The 21,802-nt window shown below is 37.2% G+C and overlaps 2 long non-coding RNA genes across 8 annotated transcripts in view; one reads left to right on the plus strand and one right to left on the minus strand.

Annotated features, from left to right (window-relative positions):
- The window catches only part of LOC140618114 (uncharacterized), a 297,240-nt gene that overhangs the window by 172,452 nt on the left and 102,986 nt on the right, over positions 1–21,802 (plus strand). Inside the window, exon 6 of one of the 5 annotated variants that reach the window (XR_012018296.1) lies at positions 5,960–6,157. The exons of the other annotated variants lie outside the window; for them this stretch is intronic. This is a non-coding gene — a long non-coding RNA (uncharacterized lncRNA). The remainder of the gene's footprint in view (positions 1–5,959; positions 6,158–21,802) is intronic. 5 annotated transcript variants of the gene reach the window in all.
- LOC140618116 (uncharacterized) overlaps positions 1–21,802 on the minus strand; it is a 207,998-nt gene that overhangs the window by 164,472 nt on the left and 21,724 nt on the right. The gene's annotated exons all lie outside the window — the stretch shown is intronic.

A 21,802-nucleotide genomic window follows, 5' to 3' on the forward strand; every position in this document is an offset into this window, starting at 1 on the left:
CAGGAAAATGCAAATCAAAATCACAATGAGATATCACCTTACACCTGCCAGGACGGCTAAAATAAAAAACACAAGAAAGAACAAGTGTTGGTGAGGATGTAGAAGATAGGAACTCTCATGTATTGCTGGTGGGAACAAACTGGTGCAGCCACTGTGGAAAACAGTATGGAACTTCCTCAAAAAACTAAAAATAGTGTTATTTTATGACTCAATAATTCCACTACTTTTGGATATTTACCCAAAGAAAATGGAAACACTAAAAAAGATATATGCACCTCCCTGTTTATTTCAGTGTCATTTACAATAGCCAAATTATGGAAGCAACTCGAATGTCCATCCACAGATGAATTGATAAAGAAGATCCAGTATACATACACCATAGAATATTACGCAGCATAAAAAAGAATGAAATCTTGACATTTGCAACAATATGGATGGACCTAGAGGGTATAATGCTAAGTGAATCAAATGAGTCAGAGAAAGACAAATACCAAATGATTTCACTCATATGTGGAATTTAAGAAACAAACAAAGAAAAAAAGAGAGACAAAAACAAAAAACAACAACCCTAGACTCTTAAACACAGAGAACAAAATGGGGGTTGACAAAGAGGAGGTAGATGGAGGGATGGGTGAAATAGATAAAAGGGATTAAGAGTACACTTATCTTGATGATCACTGAGTAAAGGCCGAATCATTATATACCTAAAATAATATCCTTGAATAAAATAGTAAGAATAAATAATGTGGATCATTATAGTGATCAACATATATGCAATTAATGTAGTAAACACTGTAATCATAGTAACACAGTACTTTAGATATAGAGATTATACCCTTACTTACTTCTTTGAATGATGCTGCATATACTATATCCAGGGAGTTTCTGATTGTAATAACTTCTTATTAAGTGACTTTCGATGCACCAGTACTCTTCCATACTTTTCACATGAAATAGAGAAAGGTTACTTGCCCAAAGTGTCATAAATAATAATGGATAAAGCTATTTGCATTTCATCTGCAGTAGTCTGACTCCAGAAAAGCTGATCTAGGGTACTATCTCCAGTGTAGTGAGGCCTTTGGGGGAAATGCCCACTCCATTCTACTAGCTTGGGAAGGCCACAGCCACTTAACTTCTATCTGGGGCCCTTGGAATATAATTTCATCACTTTCTTTAAGTTAGGATTGCTGGGGCTGGGCCTGCGCTGGGCTTGTGCTAGGGTGAGGATAAAGAGGAAAATGAGAGGCAGGTTCTCATCATTGGTACTGACAGGAAGAAAAGATGGAAATTCCTGGGCACTGGATAATCCTGATGGGAGAAAGGCCCTAGGATAGAATAATAAGCTTAGAGGATTTCTGTTTAAATCAATTAGAGCAATGGTTCTCAGATGTAATCCCAGACCAGCAGCATCAGCATCACCAGGTAAAACTTGCAGGACTGCACATTCCCATGCAACACACTAGACATACTGAGTTGAAAACTCTGGGCATCAGGTCCAGAAATCTGTTTTAACAAGCTTCCAGGTGATTCTGATTCACTCTACGGTTTGAGACCGACTGAATTAGAGAAAGAAAGGAGGAACAAGGTGGTGAGTCTTTGAATTGTTCTGGCGAATAGGGGTATGCTTTGTTTCCACCTGTGACCCACTGAGTCAGAGTGAGGACTAACCGGCCAGATGCACTGATGTCACCCAATTAACCAATGACCCAAGACATTCCTGTGCTCCTTAACCACCGTTTTCAAGCATAGGTCCCATTCTTCTCCCCCATCTTCCGCTTTACAAACTGCCACCTTGTACGACAAACAACAAGGGGGATGTGTAACACTGTCAGGAATTAAGCCCAAGAAGTTAAAAGCCATCTTTTTCCGTAAAAGCATTATGCACTTGCCTCATTTCCTGCTGACTGACTTTCTTTGGGGAATAGGAACCAGGAAATCTTGGAGGCAGGTGCAGTTATAACAGATGTTACAAAGCATGAGACAGCTCACTGCTTCCCCTGTTTGTTGTTAACTGAAATAGTTCCTCCACAGAAATCACCTTGGTTCCTCACAGAAAAATATCCCTTTCCTACCTACGAAGACAGTGTATTTCTCCAGGGAACTGCACTTTCTTCTGGTATCCCACACAACCTCATTTTCTGATCACAGACTGCTAGGGGACATTGATGTTGGTTTTGCTGTTTCTTCCACCTCTTATGAACTGGCCTTGACTAGGTATTCTCTCAGCATCATTAATGTAAAATTGCAATGACCAGGGACAGAGTGTCTCTTGTTAAGAATCATCCACTAGTCAGATGTTTTTCTTTTCAACTTTGTAACATAAAAAGACAAAAGAAGAGGAAACATTTTCTGGGATGTAACTTTTGAGAAGGCCCCTAAGAGTTGATATGCAGAAGCAAAGAAGGCAGAACAGAACTACTGCTCAGCAAACACCCAGTTTGACCAGTTACTTCATGCTTGCAAACCTGGGCAAGTTACTTAACTTCTCCTTTTCTGGAAGATGAGGATAAGAGCTCTTAGCTTACAGGATTGTTGGGAGGATTAAAACTTAAATTTTCAAAAGCTCTTACAAGAGTATCTGGAAAGTATTAAGCACCCCGTAACTGGCTGCAATCATATTCTTATAATTACTACTATTGACACAAGAAGCCATGTCAAGAGAATGACCCAGTTCCATTCACCATCTTGAACTTACTAGGACTAGAAGATAAACTAGACTGGAGAATGAGAAGCTAATGTTTATTTATTTATTTATTTATTTATTTATTTATTTATTTATTTAAAATAAAGATTATTTATTTGTTTATTTAAGAGGCAAAAGCAGACTCCCTACTGAGCAGGGAGCCAGAAGCGGGGCTTGACCCTGGGACCCTGAGATCATGACCTAAGCCCAAGGCAGACTCTTAACTGACTGAGCCACCCAGGCACCGTGAGAAGCTAATATTTAATAGCTCTCCTTAGGAGGCAAGAAAAAACGTGCCTGTGCTGCCTATTTCTTATGTTAATTAAATTTTCTGTACACATTTGTCTTAACTCCTCACCTGGATTAGCTGATCCCTGAGAGCAGGTGCTCTGCATTGGTCCTCTTTGTATGAACCAGGATACTAAGCACAGCCACTTTCATATCATACTAGATATAATTTTCAGAAAGACATTTTCCAGCCAGCCAGAAAGAATAATTACCTCTAAATCCTCACTCATCCTGGCATAGTGAAGTTTTACTTTTGATTGGGCTGTTTCTCAGGACATACCCTAGGTGCTACAAATGATGCTTGCGGTCTACACTGCTTGCTTTGGTGTTGTGATCTTCAAAGTGACTTTCAGATCAAACCACTAAGTGATAAAATACTTAGGGGCTACTTCTGGAGACACTGTGGGAAATTTTAAATAAGTCCCTAAGTTCATGACATACTGCTTGACTCCCTCCTCCCCAAATACTATCAGACTACCAGACTCAACATTATGAAGAGATTTCTGGAACAGTAGATGGTCCAGTGAGGAGTGCTGTGGTCATTTGGAAAATGAGAGCTCAAAGGGGGTGGTCACTGTCAGAATAGGCTTCATGAAACAGTTGGGAATTGAGCTGGATTTTCTACACTAAAAAGCCTGAAATTTCCCCACGTGAAATGATGAGCATTATTTCATAGCACATAGCCTGGCCTCCCGTGTCCAGGCTGGTTACAATGGGCACTTTTAACAGAGGGAAAAAAAATTCAGACAAGGTCTCATGACAATGACCAATAGAAACATCACTTAGTGCTAAATGCCATAACTTATTCTTAATTAAATAAACTCAGATCGGGGATCCCTGGGTGGCGCAGCGGTTTGGCGCCTGCCTTTGGCCCAGGGCGCGATCCTGGAGACCTGGGATCGAATCCCACGTCGGGCTCCCGGTGCATGGAGCCTGCTTCTCCCTCTGCCTATGTCTCTGCCTCTCTCTCTCTCTCTCTCTCTCTCTGTGTGACTATGATAAACAAATAAAAAAAAATTTAAAAAAATAAATAAATAAATAAATAAATAAATAAACTCAGATCAGTACAAAGAGCTTTAATGTCATCTTCTCACCAAATCATGCAGCCTCAATGGTTCATAAAAGGAATTTCACCTTTATAAAGTTTATCTTGGGATCCCTGGGTGGTGCAGCGGTTTAGCGCCTGCCTTTGGCCCAGGGCGTGATCCTGGAGACCCGGGATCGAATCCCACGTCAGGCTCCCAGTGCATGGAGCCTGCTTCTCCCTCTGCCTGTGTCTCTGCCTCTCCTTCTGCCTGTGTCTCTGCCTCTCTCTCTCTGTGTGACTATCATAAATAAATAAAAATTAAAAAAAAATAAAGTTTATCTTGAAGCTGCTATATTTAAAAATGTAAAGACACTTTTTTTATGTTATAAGCTCTGTGAAACCAGGTATTCTACTACTTCGTGTATTTATGTTTAAAAATTTTATTTATTTATTCATGAGAGACACAGAGCACAGGCAGAGGGAGAAGCAGGCTCCCTGCAGGTTCCTAATACAGGGACTCAATCCAGAACCCTGGGATCACGCCCTGAGCCAAAAGCAGCCACTCAACCACTGAGTCACCCAGGCATCCCACTACTCTGGTATTTTGCATATAAAGCTCTATGTTAATCAGCTTATCATAAGACACTTAAAGGCCTGCTGGAAATCGCTGTGGCCCTAAACCATTCATTTCAGCATCTGGAGAGCTTGGGTTCTATCTTACTTATCATTGCCCTCCAGCACTGCTACACACCAGGCACTATATGTATAGTAAAAGAATTAATTAAGTTAATTAATTAATTAATTAATTTAAATTCAGTTTAGATTTATTATTGTGTATTTTACCGAATTCTGTTTTTGAAAGCTTATAGATACATATAATATTTTGGGTTTTGCTTATAACTTGTACTTCATATCAAGCATAAAAGGTAACAAGAATATCCAATTAAACTAATCATATTTGATAACAAAAATTCATTACAAAAATTCAAACCAACCAGCCAAAACAATATTGATCATGATTATTATTATTATAATTCTACCAGCTTATAGCTCAGACTATAATTTGAAAAATGTCTGAGTATTTTCCCACTTGTGCCAGGATATTTAAAGGCAAGTTCAGATGTCCTTTGCTTTCTCTTTTACTTAAGATAAAATTTTTTCTTCGTTTGCAGTATAACTCTGTCAGAACAGAATTCGGTTCCATTATGTCTCTGTTATATTGTGTGTGTGTTTGTTATGTCTTAAAATGATAATCCAGTGGTTTCTAATGACTTATTAGAATTCCATACAGAGCTTACAGTATGAAAAGTATAGTCATTTGGGCTTCCACCCACAATCAACTGAATTGGAACTTTTAATGGTTAAGGCTGACAAAATGCAAGACACCCAGTTAAATCTGAATTTCAGATAAACAGCAAATAATTATTTTGAATCAGGTACTCTTCATGCCACATTTGGGACATACTTACAAAAAATTATTCTTTGTTTACCTGAAACTTAAATTTAACTGGCATTTCAGTTTTCGGGGACCGGGGGGCGTTGTTGTTGTTGTTGTTGCTGCTACTGCTGTTGGTGTGTGCGTGTTTCCTTCTTTTTAGTAAATCTGGGAATCCTACCAAGAGTAGCAATGAAGAATCTGTATTATCTGTAGTTTTCAAGCTAGTTCTGTCCAAATTGGTCTTTTATTTTTTTCAAGTTTTCTTCTTCGTTTATTCTTCTTTTTAAAATCTCCATTTAAGACTTAAACTGAAGAGCTATCACACAAGATACATAGTTTTTAAAGTTGGAGAGTTACTATGTAAGAAACATTACCTTAAACTTAAGGGAAGCATTTTAATTATTTTCATAAAATGTCTGTTTCAAATGTCTTATTATTTAGATGTCACTTAACTTACACAGGTTGTATTCTTCATTTTATTTTTATTCAGAAGTATTTCATACTATGTCTATTGTTATTTTAGAGCCACGGCCACCAGTTTGGGTTTTGTACATGCTATGAAACACACAGCTGAGAATATAGGATATTTCCACCATGATAAAGTTCTACATTTTCTCCAGTGGAAGTAGCCCAATTCAGAAAGTTTTTCACATGGATTTAGAATGAGGAAAAGTCATAACTAGAGATTCTTTGAAAATTACCCTAACAGAGAAAAAAGCAGGTAAGAACAAATGGCCTATTAAGGCAAGTGCACTCACGGAAAGAATTCATTAATCCTTGTAGCTTGTAATAGGGAGTTAGGACTCAAAATGTGAAAATGTCAGAGCAGCACCATGAAATCCTAGAAGGACTCAGTAGGTGCAGAGAATCAAGATTGTATATGGGCAGTTGCTGGGAACCCAGGGTCTGGGAAACACCGCACATTCCAATACAAATCCCTGAGCCCAGGTACCATGGGAACAGCTGATCCTCCACAAACATTTGTTGATATGTGGAGATGAGATGGGTCCTGACATGCTGTCTGGATATTATGAGCAAGGTAAAGGGTAACCAAGGGGACCAGGCTGACAGCATGGAGCTGCATAAATCCCAGCTGTGAATTCAAAAAGGGTGCCTGGGCTTGAATATTCCTTTTGCCCCGAGCTAATGTGTGTACTGACCTCTGCTAAGGAGCTTGGAAATATTTCTAAGTAATTTGGTTCCCATAAATAGAATGTCCTCTTCAGGTGTTATGTGAGGAGGAACTAAAAATAATTAGTGCAAATGATCCTCAGACCCTACACCACCTGAAAAAGCTGAGAGAGAGAGAGAGAGAGGGAAGCAGAGAGGAGTAAACTTAGATTTTTTTTTTTTTTTTTTTTTTTAAGAAAGTGTTCTCTAGTGGGAGAAGCTGGTAGGAAGTTTTCCTGGAAAAGTTTCCAATAAATTGGACCATTCAGGCACATTCCTCATTGCTCATTAAAAAAAAAAAAATGTAAAACATAATTACTAAGTTCATTTAGTGTGATCACTAAGTGGTTGCTTGAGGAAATGTGTTGCAATTTGTTTTAGATACCTGGCTTTGAATACTATGAAATATCCATTTTTAAGAAATAGATACATTCTGTAGCATTTAAAATGCGTGCTTCCATCGTCTTTCTTGCTTCTGAATTCAGTATCAAACTGAAATTCTATGAGGGGCAAATTTCATTTAAATTTGGCAAAAGACAGCTTTGGTTCAGGCAAAAGGGAAAAATGTATAAACAAGTAATAAAATCACACTTCCTGAAGTGTTGAGTTGTGAAACTTTTGATGTAGAAAAATACTGGGTATTTATTGGGAGTTTCACTGATGCCTTCTAAGTACTCTGTGAAGTACAAACAGGAGACAGAAATGGAAATCTTATGGAAATGGGAAAGAAAAAAACGAAGTCCCCTTCATTTTTCCCTCTTTCAGAAATAACCATTAAGCCAGTCACCATGGATTGTCTCAGCTATTTGCCTTGGCCCCAAAATACTTAGGGAAATATACTGGATATAAAAAGTCATCACTTCAAAGTCACAGTATTTCGGTGACAAAAGCTGACCACAGTGACACACAATCATGAAAAACACTGGCCTTTGATCCATCTCATTTGGTGGGTTAAAAGGTAACTATTTTGGGACATGTACCTGGATATAGACTTTGGAGAGCCACTGGGGTTCAGACAAATCTTCAGGGCCAAATGTTTTTATTCTCCCTTTTTACTTTCTGGCCCTTTATAATATTCCATCTGGCCAAATACTTTTATAAGGTATCGTGTTTTCTCTCCAATTACTAAAATCAAAAATGAAACTAAAGACAGTACTACAAAATCTATAGAAATAAAAAGGAGTATAAGAGAGTACTATGAAACATTGTATGCCAGTGCATTGAGTAACCTAAATGACCAGTTCATTGAGTAACCTAAATGAAATGGACAAAGTCCTAGGAACATACCAAGACCGAATCCCAGTGAAACAGAAAATCAGAATAGACCCATAACTAGTTAGGAGATTGAATAATAATCAAGAACCTCTCAACAAAGAAAAGCCCTAGACTTGATGGCTTCTCTGATGAATCCTACCTAACATTTATGTAAAGAAAAGCAACATCAATTCCCCCCCTCAAACTCCTCCAAACCTTGAATAGGAGGGAGTGATTCCTAACTCACTCTGTGAGGCCAGCATTAACCTAATACCAAAGCCACACAAAGACAGTACAAGGAAAGAAAATTGAAGACCAATTTGTGTTGTAGATATTGATGTAAACATCCTCAACAGAATACTAGAACACTTAATTTGACAGTGTATGAAACCAACTATACACCATGATCATGTGGAATTTATTCCTGTAATGTAAGGATGATGTAACATAGAAAAAAAAGAATCAATGTAATATATCACATTAATAGAATGTAAGAAAAAACCATAAGATCATCTCAGAAGATATAGAAGCAACTGACAAAAATTCAATATCCTTTTATGATTAAAAAAAGTTCAACAAATTAGAAATAGAAAGAAACTATCCCAATATAATACAGCTCATATATGAAAAACTCACAGCTAACATTTTATTCAATGTTGAAGGACAAAAAAGCTTTTCCTCTAATGTAAGGAAAAGAAAAAAGAAAAACCATGGATGCTTACTTTTACTACTTCTAGTTAACACAGCCAGAACAATTAGACAAGGAAAAGAAATAAAAGATATTCAAATTGCAATGGGAGAAATAAAATTATCTCTGTTCAAAGACAACATGATTTTGTATGTAAGAAACCCCAAAGATTGCACATACACAAGTAATTGTACTAAGAAATAAATTCAGCAAGGTAGCAGGATACAAGAGCAACAAACAAAAATCAGGTGCATTCTTTTATACTGATGATGAACAATCTGAAAATGAAATTAAGAAAACAATTTATTTGCAATAGCATCAAAAAGAATAAAATACTTAGGAATTAACTTACTAAGGAGGTGAAGGATTCACACATGGAAAACTGTAAAATATTACCAAAAAAATTAAAGAAGACATAAATAAATGAAAAGGCACTGCATGTTCATGAATTAGATTTAATGTTATTAAGATGTCAGTACTCCACAAAGCAATCTGCAGATTCAATTTCGTCCCTGTGAAAAGCTCAACATAATTTTTTTTTTTGCAGAAATAGAAAAACTCATCCTAAAATTCATGTGGAATATCAAAGGATCCCTCAATAGCCAAAAGAATCTTGCAAGAGGGATCCCTGGGTGGCGCAGCGGTTTGGCACCTGCCTTTGGCCCAGGGCGCGATCCTGGAGACCCGGGATCGAATCCCACGTCGGGCTCCCGGTGCATGGAGCCTGCTTCTCCCTCTGCCTGTGTCTCTGCCCCTCTCTCTCTTTCTCTCTGTGTGACTATCATAAATAAATAAAAAATTAAAAAAAAAAAGAATCTTGCAAGAGAAGAACAAAGTTGGAGGACTGACACTTCTTGATTTAAAAATTTACTATAAACATATAGCAATCAAAACTGTGATGCTTAAAGGCAGATATATTGCCAATGGAATAGAATAAGAAACCCATAAATAAACCCTTGCGTATATGATCAAATAATTTTCAGCAAGAATGCCAAGACTATCTAATGGGGAAAGGACCATCTTTTCAACAGTGGTCTTGGGAAAACTGGATATCTACATGCAAAAGAATGAAGTTGCACCCTTACTTTACACCATATAAAAAAATGAACTGAAAACCAAACAAAGACCTAAGAGTAAAGTCTAAAACTATACAGTGTTTAGAAGAAAACATAGAGGAAAATTTTCAGGACAAAGCATGTGGCAGTGATTTCTTGGAAATGACATCAAAGCATGGGCAACAAAAGAAAAGTGATAGATAAATTAGACTTCATAAAAATTACAACTTCTTTGCCTCAAAAGACATTATCGACAGATTAAAAAGACTACTCACAGAATGGGAGAGAATATTTGCAAATCACATATGTCATGAGGAATTAATATCCAAACTGTATACAAAAGTCTTTAAAACTCACAATAGCCAAACTGTGGAAGGAGCCTCGGTGTCCATCGAAAGATGAATGGATAAAGAAGATGTGGTCTATGTATACAATGGAATATTACTCAGCCATTAGAAACGACAAATACCCACCGTTTGCTTCGACGTGGATGGAACTGGAGGGTATTATGTTGAATGAAATAAGCCAATCGGAGAAGGACAAATATTAATATATTTTTTAATTTTTTATTTATTTATGATAGTCACAGAGAGAGAGAGAGAGGCAGAGACACAGGCAGAGGGAGAAGCAGGCTCCATGCACCGGGAGCCTGATGTGGGATTCGATCCCGGGTCTCCAGGATCGCGCCCCGGGCCAAAGGCAGGCGCCAAACCGCTGCGCCACCCAGGGATCCCAAGAACAAATATTATATGGTCTCATTCATTTGGGGAATATAAATAATAGTGAAAGGGAATATAAGGGAAGGGAGAAGAAATGTGTGGGAAATATCAGAAAGGGAGACAGAACATAAAGACTCCTAACTCTGAGAAACGAACTAGGGGTGGTGGAAGGGGAGGAGGGCGGGGGGTGGGGGTGAGGGACGGGCACTGAGGGGGGCACTTGACGGGATGAGCACTGGGTGTTATTCTGTATGTTGGCAAATTGAACACCAATAAAAAATAAATATATTATAAAAAAAAGTCTAAAACTCAACAACAAAAAATAACTCAATCGAAAAAAAATGGTGAAAAACATGACTGGACATTTCTTCAAAGAAGATATACAAATGGTCAATAGGCATATTAAATCACTAATCATTAGGGAAATGCAGATCAAACCCATAATCAGATGCCATTTGACACCCATTAAAATGGCTATTATAAAACAAAACAAAACAAAAACCTAGAAAAACCTAGAAAACAAGTGCCGGCATTAATGTGAAGAAATTTGTTTTGAGCAGGAAGGTAAAATTATAGAAACAGTATGTAGAAACAGCCATTGTAGAAACAGTATGGCAGTTTTTCAAAAAATTAAGCATAGATGGGCCATCTGACCCAGCAATTCCACTCTGGATATATACACAAAAGAATTGATAGGAGAGATTCAAATATTTGCACACCAATGTGCATAATAGTATTATTCATAATAGCCCTAACATGGAAACTACCTTAATGACTGTTGACAGATAAATGAATAAACAAAATGTGTCATATCCATGCAATAAAACATTACTGATCCTTAAGAAGAAAGGAAATTCTGACACATACTACAATCGAGATGAACTCTGAAGACATTACATTAAGTAAAATAAGCCAGACAAAAAGGACAAACATTATATGATTCCACTTATATGAGACACCTAATGGGGAGTTAATAGAGATAGAGTGAGTTTGAAATAATGCAAAATTCCAGAGATGGATGGTGGGGATGGCTGTACAACAATGTGAATGTATTTAAAGTCACTTAACTGTACATTTGAAAATGGTTAAAGTGGTAAATTTTATGTTATGTATATTTTACTAGAATTTTTTTAAAGCCTAATAAAACAAGTCAGGGGTTGGTGGATTAGAGATTATCTTCTGACAAAGGAATCACGGTGCAATAGATGGACAGGCACCTATGTGATATAAAATTGTACCTCCCCATTTCCCAAAATTTTATGCACATAGGGTAAGCAAAGAAAGCAAGAATTGTGGGAACTGAAAAGAAAAAGGGAGGAAATTGGGAAGGAATCCCAGGGGAAGGTAAAGCTAGAAAAACAGTTTGGAACCAGCTTTTGAAAATCCTTGAATGCCACACTAAGAATTTTGGATTTCATCCTTCAGGCAATGAAAAGCCACCAGCTCTTTCAGCAGAAGAATAGCTTGACCAGACAAATATCAGGAATAAAACTCCTATGAAAACATGAAGCATGGAGCTAAACTGAATGCAGGAAACCAATTATGCAGTGAGGGAAGGGGAAATATAAATTTATGAGTGAGCAATTAAATGTATTTATGGAACTTGATTTTCTCAAAATAACGAGTGAGTTAAACCTTTCCTTTCTGGTATTTTTTTAAACGTGGAGGAGAAAATACCCACAGGTCTGAGGTTTAGGCTTTAAGCATAACCTCCATTCTTTCTAGCCACCCACAGGGGCATGGCCATTTCTAATGTTAAGATATGACTAATCAAGCTATGATTTCACTCCTGTGAAACTGTCTGATCTGAACAGAGGAGATCAAGAAAGAAACCAAAGACACTTGCTTTTACCTCAAATGAAAGATATTCTTATGATAATTTTTTATTTCATGCCAACAAATTATAAGAAGAAAAAAATGAAAATCTATAAGCATATGTACACATATAACATTTAAAATATGTCCCTAAGTCCTTTTGCAAAATATAATCTTGGATCCATGATAATTTGATTCAATAGAAAACAAGATGTTCAAGAAAATATCAGGCTTACAGGTCCCAAATATTCTTGCTGATACTTTTTATCTTCACTTCTTGAGACCACAGGTTAAGTTTCCTAATAGTTGCTTGCCCCAAATTTCCTCTTAGTCAATCTGGAAAGACTTGCTTTTTTTGATAAGGTGGCCTAACACAATGTAAGAGAGTTAGAGCATCATGAAGACATTGGTGGTCTATAATGTGAGAAATAATCTCTTGCCATTGAGAACAGACATTTGCCACAATACTAGGCTGACAGCATGACTCCCCTGGCCCTTCCCTAAAACATGTCAGCAGGGAGGAATGGCTCCTTGCCATACTTACATACCTACATAGGAGCTTGGCAGCACCCATTACCCCAAGATCTTGACACAGACAAGTGTCAGTTCGGACCACAGACAAGTGACAACTTATTTGATTTTGAGAGGGCACATACTGCTGCTCTGCTCATGGGGAAACCAAACCATCATCAGATGCTTAATGCTCCCAGCATCAAGTGAGTTCACATCATCAGGTCACAGTTTTATCACATGTGTCCTTTCTTTCTAAGTCACTTTCCATATTATCTTTATATATGTTAAATGGAATTATCCAAAAAGCGAAAACTACTAACACTAATTAAATGACACAGAATAAAAAAAAATCATTCTCTCTGTTATATGAATATCCTAATGTTATGCAAGCCCTATAGAAATCCAAAATAAAAGCAACAACAACCTTTAGAACCTGAAAACAAATTTGATTTGTAAGTAAAAAACAAAGCATATGCAGACTGAGAAGAAGATAGGGAGAGAAGCAGGGAGACCTTGGGGAGGAGTTGTAAGCTCCTCTAGGAGCAAACTCCGGAACAGGGATGTTATCACTGGCAGAACTGGGAGCTCTTCCATCTAAAATATACAATATTATTTGAATCTCAAAAACCTTACTTTGGGTGAAAGAAGCCTAATTTATATAAAATTCTAGAACAAATCTATGGTAGGAAAAAATCAGAAGAGTGATTGCTCTAGAGAATTTTCTAGGATGGTGGTAATGTTCACCTTGATGGAGGTGTGGGTTACATGGCTGTTTGCATTGATTCCATCCACTGCACCACATTTCAACTTTATCTCAAAGGAAATAGCAAAGTCTAGCTAATGTCCTTGCTAAAGTTTTAGGGAAAATATTCTGATGTCTTCATAAAGCAATTTACTTTGAAATATGTGAACAAATAATATGGGTTAATTAAAGAATAGAGAGATAATAAATGGATAGATACATGAGAAAGCAATATAACAAGAAAATATTTGAGGATTCTAGGTGGTAGGTATATGGGTATTTGATATAAAATGTATTCATTCACCTTGGTTCTATCAATAAATTTTGGAGAAGAAGCCTTTGTCACTCACTTTACTTTGCAAGAACTAGAGATTCATTTGTGTTAATAACCATTCTCTTTTTATAATGTCAACGCTTCTGGAAAAGATAAGGGCATCAAATCTTTGAAATATTTATATTGATTTCCTCTATGTTTTTTTTCTAATAAGTAGTAGTTTAGAATAGAAACAGAAGTTTAATTGTTGTTGACGGTGGTGAAAATTGTGGTAGGAAAGATGATGGGGGCAGTGTTAATGGTGGTGGCCAACCATTGTGTTTAGTTGATGTGGTTCTTAGGGCAAGGTCAAAAAAGGATAAGTCAGCATTAGAAAACAGAGAGTGCATAAAGCAAGATGGAAAAAATGCCCCAAATCAATTTCACCCATGTAAAATATTTGCCTTACATTGGTCCTAATCATGAAAAAGGAGAGTGAGTGGGCTCAAAGAAAGTTTGTGAATGCACTGACTGGAAGTTTCAAGAAAAAATTAGTATAAGTTCAATAAATATTTTACATTGTAGAGTGAATAGGTTAATGAATGACAAATGAACCTAGCAGTTCATGAGAACAGGAAATTTCCACTAAAACATCGGGTTTTGAGAAGAAAATCTGTATGTACATTTATATCCAATTCTCCTCCAGTATCGTAGAAAAGACTGATTTGTCCACCAGTGTCCTTAAGAGGTGCAAACATTAACTCCTCCAGGAAGACATCTAGTTAACTTGTGTGGGCACCAGGCCAGTTGAAGACAAGAGGTGATAAACAGTCTGCATTACAGCCAAACTGGACCCTTGGAAGTTAGTGTCTGTTCACCAACACAACAGAACGCTGACTATCATCGTCCCAGGCCCTCTAGGCTTCGCCCTCGGGGTGAAATGCTTGCTTTGTAACTCTTCCCTTACATCTCCAAGTTCTCATTCTTCATTTGTTGACTCTTTCCATGAAACATATCCTCATCTCAGTTACCTTAAAGCACGAATTTTTAAAAAATGGTCTCAGTTCTTTACCCTCCAAGTGTCCAAGCTCTAGTGCTCTCATGCTCCTGGGTCCACACCAGCCACTCCATCCTAAATCTTTAGAACTTGACTTCTGGTCCCACTTCTCTACCTACACTTTCTTACTATTGGCTAAATCTGTGCCATCCAAATCAGTAGCCATGAACCACAGGAACGACTGATTACTTGATATGGGGTTCATTTGAATTGGGATGTGTTGTGAGTTTAAAATACATGCTGAACTTAAAAGACAGCATGAAATCAAGAATGTAAAATATAAATCTTTATACCAATGACATATTAAATGATTTTTTACTATATATTGGGCTAAGTGAAATTTATTTATTATTTTTTAAAGATTTATTTATTTATTTATTTATTTATGAGAGAGAGAGAGAGAGAGAGAACGAGCAGAGGGGGAAAGGCAGAGACAGAATCCAAAGCAGACTTTCCCTGAGCATGGGGCCTGTTGCAGGGCTCAATTCCATGATCCTGAGATCATGACCTGAGCCTAAATCAAGAGTCAGATGTTTAACCAACTGAGCCACCCAGGTGCCCCAAATGAAATTTATTTTTAAACCTAACTTTACCTGTGTCTTTTTTGATGTGATTACCAGGAAAATTAAAATCACACATGGTGCTCACATACTAAATAATCTGATATAGGAAAGGTCTTAGCCATTTTCTTTCTTGGCCTCCTTGTAGCATTTAAGACTGTTAGTGGGTCTCTGCTTCTGTCCCACCTCCTTTAAAATTCTCTGTTTCCTTGTTTGCTGCAAAGATCTACTCCTTCTCCTTTCTTACTTTTTCATCTTCCCTTAAATGCAAGCAGCTACGCAGTGGCAGTGGGAACCGTACAGTAGGCTGTATCTCTCCAGAGCTGAAACACTTGAATGTTGTGGTTTATTACTAGTCCTGTTGAAAGTAACTCATGCTGAAGGAAAGGAGAGAGAAACCTTGTTACAGGTAACTCATCTAAGTTGCAAAGACAGGTAATGGTGAGAAGTGGGAGAACATATGGGATGGGGTTTCTATATTTTATACATACCCCTCTGCTCCCTGCGCAGAGTTCCATGGGCTCATCCATCTTGGTGAAATGTTCTTCTACTTCCACCTCCTGAATGGTTCATGATGCTATCTCTGCTACCAAAACCTCTCCTCTTTCCTCCACACCCCAGCATGGAAGAACTTGCTCCAGTTCTCAAATACTACTAAAGGGAACATTTTCTAGCACTGAGCGTTTTAAAGCCATTAGCGTGTGTGTGTGTGTGTGTGTGTGTGTGTGTTACTTAGCTTATGAAATTGAAAGTTCTTGGACAGCAAGAGCCAAATCTGATCATGAGTAATCAAGAAGCTAGTGAAGAAGTACCTCACAGGCAGAAAGACAAAAGAGAAGAGCAAATTAATATTGTCCGTATTATTTACCCTCTCCATATTAATTATCTCTCTCTTGCTGTCTTTCTCTAAATACACACACATACTCACATATGTATCTATACCTGTCTGTGTAGGTAAATAGATAGATAGATGATTGGTAGATAGATATTGATAGATGCCTCAGGACCATGACCAGGTTGATATGGATGGAACATCTCAGGGGCAAAATTTAAAGCAGTATCCTCAGGGCGTGCAAAGGGATCTCATCCCAGCCTTATCCCTGCATATCTATATCTGTATATTTCTCTCTCTCTCTCTCTCTCTTCCACCATTTACTAGATACATGCACTCTAGGCAAAGTACTTAGCTTCTCTCTGTCATCACTGGAGAAGTAACAGTACCTAAATCATGAGGTTGTTTTAGGATTAAATTGATTATCGCACATAACATATGAAAAACATGGTCAAAAATGTTCACAATGCATTAGCTGTCATTAATAATCATTATTACAATAATATCAAATTTGATTCACTTAAACTAGCCAACTTTTAAGTTGAAGCACCTGGAATTCAGTGACTAAAGTTGTGCTAGTCTAGAAATAGAGTTCATAGGACTGTGTTTATGCCACTTCTGTTCTTGCAGCAGTGAAAATTGGATTATACACTCTGAACACAGAAAAAAATAAACTTAGTTCAAAAATAAAATGCTTTATTTTGAAAATGGTAAAATCAAAATGGAAAAGTCTGATTAGTCCCATCTGCACTTATTCCCCACTAGTATTTGTAATATATGCCATAGATTTTTTTTTCTTTAACAGTGATCAAATATTACAGGACCTCACAAGAGCTTAAGTGCTGAACTTTAATTTTAAGCCTGGTATTTTTTCATGAGTGTGGGAAGAATTGGGCAGAGAATTGCACTTTCAGCTGTATGGAGGGCAGTGGGGTCCACTGACTTTATTTTCACTATTAAAACTTGTATAAAAATAACATTATTATGACACAGTGGAACCCCCTACAATATGTCGAAATGACTAAGAAAAGAAAATAAAAGGAGGAAAACTTTAAGTGGGTTTGATTTTGAAAGCCAAATATTTTTAGAAAAATGTAATGAAACCTGCTTATGACTTTCTTACTTTCAACATTTCCCTACATCAAATGTTTATCTTTCAAAGGCCTGGTTTAGAACACACACACACACACACACACACACACACACACACACACCGTGTGCATGGTATTGCTTTTTAACATTTCCCTTTCCTGGTCCTGGGGAAGGTATCATAAGGGACAGGCCCTAACATTAAAACAAACACACAAATAAACTACCAAGGGGGGGGGAAATAGCACATAGTTTCTTAAAGGACTTGACCAAAATTGGGCTTCCCTGGGGTCCGCTTTGCCCTGCTAGACCTGTTCCAGCAGGAAATGGCACATACGGGATCTTCAAGTATTGCAGCACTAACTGTGGACTGCTATTGTTGGGTCCTAAAGAAAAACTATGTAGGAAATGAAATTACCCACTCCCCCCATTGTAGGCCAACTCTTCAGAATATTGTCCATAAATCAGCAGAGGTGCTGTGGGCAAAGGTGCTGTGCCTTGCCTGATAACTCCGACTCTTGATACTCCCGAGTGCTGAGCTTCCCTAGATCATGAATGAGCACCTATAGGCAGAGTTATCTACCTGAGGCTTACAAATATATTGAAATACAAATTAGTGAAAGCCAAGGCACTCAGAGAGGTGTGCACCCTTAAGTAACAAAAACACCCACCAATTAATACCGGCTCATTGCAGACAATGAGCTGAAAGAACGCCCGGCGCTTGGCAGCAGCGTGTTATAAGCAGCAGTGGTAAGAAAGCCAGGAAATATATAATTAACGTCTGCCACTTTCCCAAATACTTAACTCAACCGTTTTCATGTAATCTATGTCCCAGGTAAACAGCAGATGGCGCTGTTCCCTGAGGCTCAGAGCTTGTCAGAGAAGCCTGTTTCTTAATACTGGTTTGTGCTTCACAAGACATACAGGTAGACTGTAAGAGACAGAAAATCACTTTCCCCAAATGCTGGAAACGCCAGATCTACTTGATATTAAGAACTGGCCAGGCAGTTTTGTTAACTGATAAAGGAGAAGTCCTGATAATTCTATGGTATGGAAAGCTTATCACTCATCTGTGTTGAAACTGGCTTTCTCTTTGACCTGTGTTGTTAATATGGTTTCCAAATGCAAATTTTGCTTTTCAGCCAGTCTGTGCTTCCATACAGCCTGGTGCTGCTACCAGTAATTAGGCAAACCCAGCTCGATCTCCAGGGGAGTTCGGAAATAAACAGACTTTTGATGTAATACACACGTGGAAGATGACTTTCGATTCAGTACTAATTTCTTGCACTAGCTCTCTTTCTTGAGAGTTTTTAACCACCCAGTCCAGAAGGGGAGGCAGGGTCTCCAATCAGAAACCCTTGGGAAAGTGTCTTAAAGTGACAGATTTCCAAGCTAAACTTCAACTCTGCTGCATCCAAAACTTTGGGTGTATGAATCTAAATTTTTTAATCTCCTCACATGGACTCTGATACTGCTAATCCACTATTTGACAGCAGGAACTAAATAATATACCAAACTTCCAGCAATATAATGAAGAATCCTATGATATTAAAAAGAAAGCTTGCAAGAAGCATGAATAAATTAGCTTCCCGAGATTCAAAAGGCACTATCATTCCTCAAACTACCTCTTGAAAATCTGCTTTTATGAGTACGAATGTTCATGGTTAAAAGCCATTTATCTAAATAAACTCAAGGAAATCATTGACTTTCAGGGGAGAAATCTGTGAATTAAAAGCTATAATGTTGAATCATTCTTTCCTATGATGTTATTGAATTTCCATTCAATATTCATTCACCACCTACTATACAATAAGCATTCTAACAAGGAGACCAAGTCCTCATCCTCAAAGAGCATACCTATACAGACTGGACAGGAAAAGATGCAACATTATAAACAAAAAACTATACTATAGACCATATGTAATTGAATGTAGAGAAAAATATAATAAGGGACTTGAGAGATAAAAAACAATGATGTATTCTCACATAGGGCAATTTTGGTTTCCTTCTTAGCAGAAGTAACATATTTTTAATAAGAAATTAAAGAAATAGGATGTCATTTGCTTAAAAAAAAAAAACCTGCCAATTATTTTGAATGGGTATCTTTCCTGGGAAGATCTACCAAAAATAGCTGTTGGATCACTAGGACTTTAGCTAAACCCCTTTCAGTGGTGCAGCCAGCTCCCCTCTTCTCCCTGGTCCTGCAGCCCCTGATGTACTGTCATATCTGTACAGCTTTCCTAAGAAGAGGAAATGGGCCAAAACTCAACCCCCCTGGGCTTGTTGCACATTTCTGTTGTTGTTTTTAAATATTTTATTTCTTTATTTCTGAAAGAGAGAGAGATAGCGATAGAGATAATGAGAGAGCACAAGCAGGGATGAGAGAGGGAAGCAGGATCCCCACTAAGCAGGGAGTCTGATGCGGGTCTTGATCTCAGAACCCTGAGATCATGACCTGAGCCAAAGGCAGATGCTCCAATTGAGCCACCCCAGCACCCCCACATTTCTGGTTTCATAAGGCTCTGAAACTCTATGTGGTGTCTGTCTTTCAGATTAGGAGGAACCATAGTGAAACACTCTAAATTCATGAATGATTTAACAAAATAGGTCTTGCATGTGTACTGGCAGCTGCTGGCACTGCTTAGAAAGTACTCCTTTTTTTTTTTCCAGGATCTTGTCTACCTCTGATGCCTTTTATGTCCTTTATAAAACTTTTGTGAATTACATTTTTTCCCTTTAAAAGAAATAGGTCCAGGATATTATAGCCTAGAGTTGCTTGAAGGACTTGTTCTTTTAGATTTATAGAATGCTGAAGACTAAGTTTTATTTTGGGTTGCCACTCCAACAATCAGTGGAACATATTCTGTATGTGAGACTATAAAACTCTATTTGGCAAAAGTTATTTCTCAAGGGGGTATGGGATAAAATTTTTGAGGCCACTATGCATTTCATATGCACAGGAATTGAATAATGTTCTGTCACTACAGGTTTGTTAGAGTGGGAGGTTACATTTGAGCAAGGCAATGGAGAGGATAGAATGATTCATTGGTACTGGATTAGAGTTAGAGATATCTATATTTTTTTCCAGTTTTTATCTTGTTTTACTCAGATCAAGTAAGAAAAATAAAAAAGAAAGATGGGAAATGTCAAAGGGCACAGACATCGTCTGAAAGAGCCATCAATGGCCAATGCTGGAACAATTTGAACAAAAACAAAACAAAACAGTATCAAATTATAATCCAAAATATAAAATCAATATCTACATATCCATATTGATCTAAATAAATAGAGAGACTAGAAAAATCTTTGTGCAAAGGAATTCCAAATAACTGATGCAGATAATCTGCCATCAAGGATGACAATAATAATGTTGTTCCATGTATAAATAAAGATGATTGAATCAATTATATAAGCATAATGACCATATGTGTATGATTGCAGGCTTAAACATTGACATCATGGATACCATATATAGCATATATATCATTTTTTGCATAATATGTACTATTATATAGTATGTATTTACTATGCTATGCAGTTAATATATAGTATATTATATGTATAATACTACAACTGTGTGTATATATATATATACATATATATGCACTATAAACTAAGTACTATGTATTATATACAGAGAGAGAGAGAGAGAGAGAGAGAGAGAAATAATGGTAATGTATATCCCCTACATGTCTATTTCAAAATACTAAAACAGTAAATCTAATACATTTCTATTGAATGGAATTATTAATGGAAAAAAGGTAATTCTAGGAATATAACAACTAAGGAAGAGCAAAGAACAGTCATAAAACCTACTAGAAATTAAGAAATTTAAAGAACCAATACACCTTTCCAGTACAAAGAACTCAAGTAAGTTGAGGAAAAGGACTCTAAGATGTAAAAATAAGAGAACAACATATGGCAAGAGGAAAAAATAGTGCAAATGGAGACTGATAACTAATGAATAGATACAATGAATTTTTTTTGCAATAAAATGAAGTACTTATACATGCTATAATATGGGTGAGCCTTAAAAACATTATGATAAGTGAAAGAAAACCACATAATGAAGGATTCAATTTATATAAAAAGTCCACAACAGAAATATCTATCTACACAGAGATAGAAGGTAAATAGCTACAAAGGTCCTCTATAGATGGGGTTGGGATGAGGGAAATCAGGCAGGCAGGAATGACCAATAAAGATATTGGGCTTCTTTTCTGAAGTGTTAAACATGTCTAAAATTGGTTGTGGTGATAATTGCCAATTCTGTGAAAATATTAAAAACTGGGATTGAACTGTATACTCTAAATACGTGAATTTCATGGTATGTGAATCATACATCATATCATTTACAAATTAAAAAAAAAAGATTTGCAAGACAGCTTGGATCCTTATTTTAAAATATTATGAATGGGGGATCCTTGGGTGGCTCAGCAGTTTAGTGCCTGCCTTCCGCCCAGGGCGTGATCCTGGAGTCCCTGGATCAAGTCTCACATTGGGCTCCCTGCATAGAGCCTGCTTCTCCCTCTGCCTGTGTCTCTGCCTCTCTCTCTCTCTCATGAATAAAAAAAAAAAAAAAAAACTAAAAATAAATAAATAAATAAAAGATCATGAAT

The sequence above is a fragment of the Canis lupus genome, chromosome 26 (genome assembly GCF_048164855.1).
Source record: "Canis lupus baileyi chromosome 26, mCanLup2.hap1, whole genome shotgun sequence".
Lineage (NCBI taxonomy): Eukaryota > Metazoa > Chordata > Mammalia > Carnivora > Canidae > Canis > Canis lupus.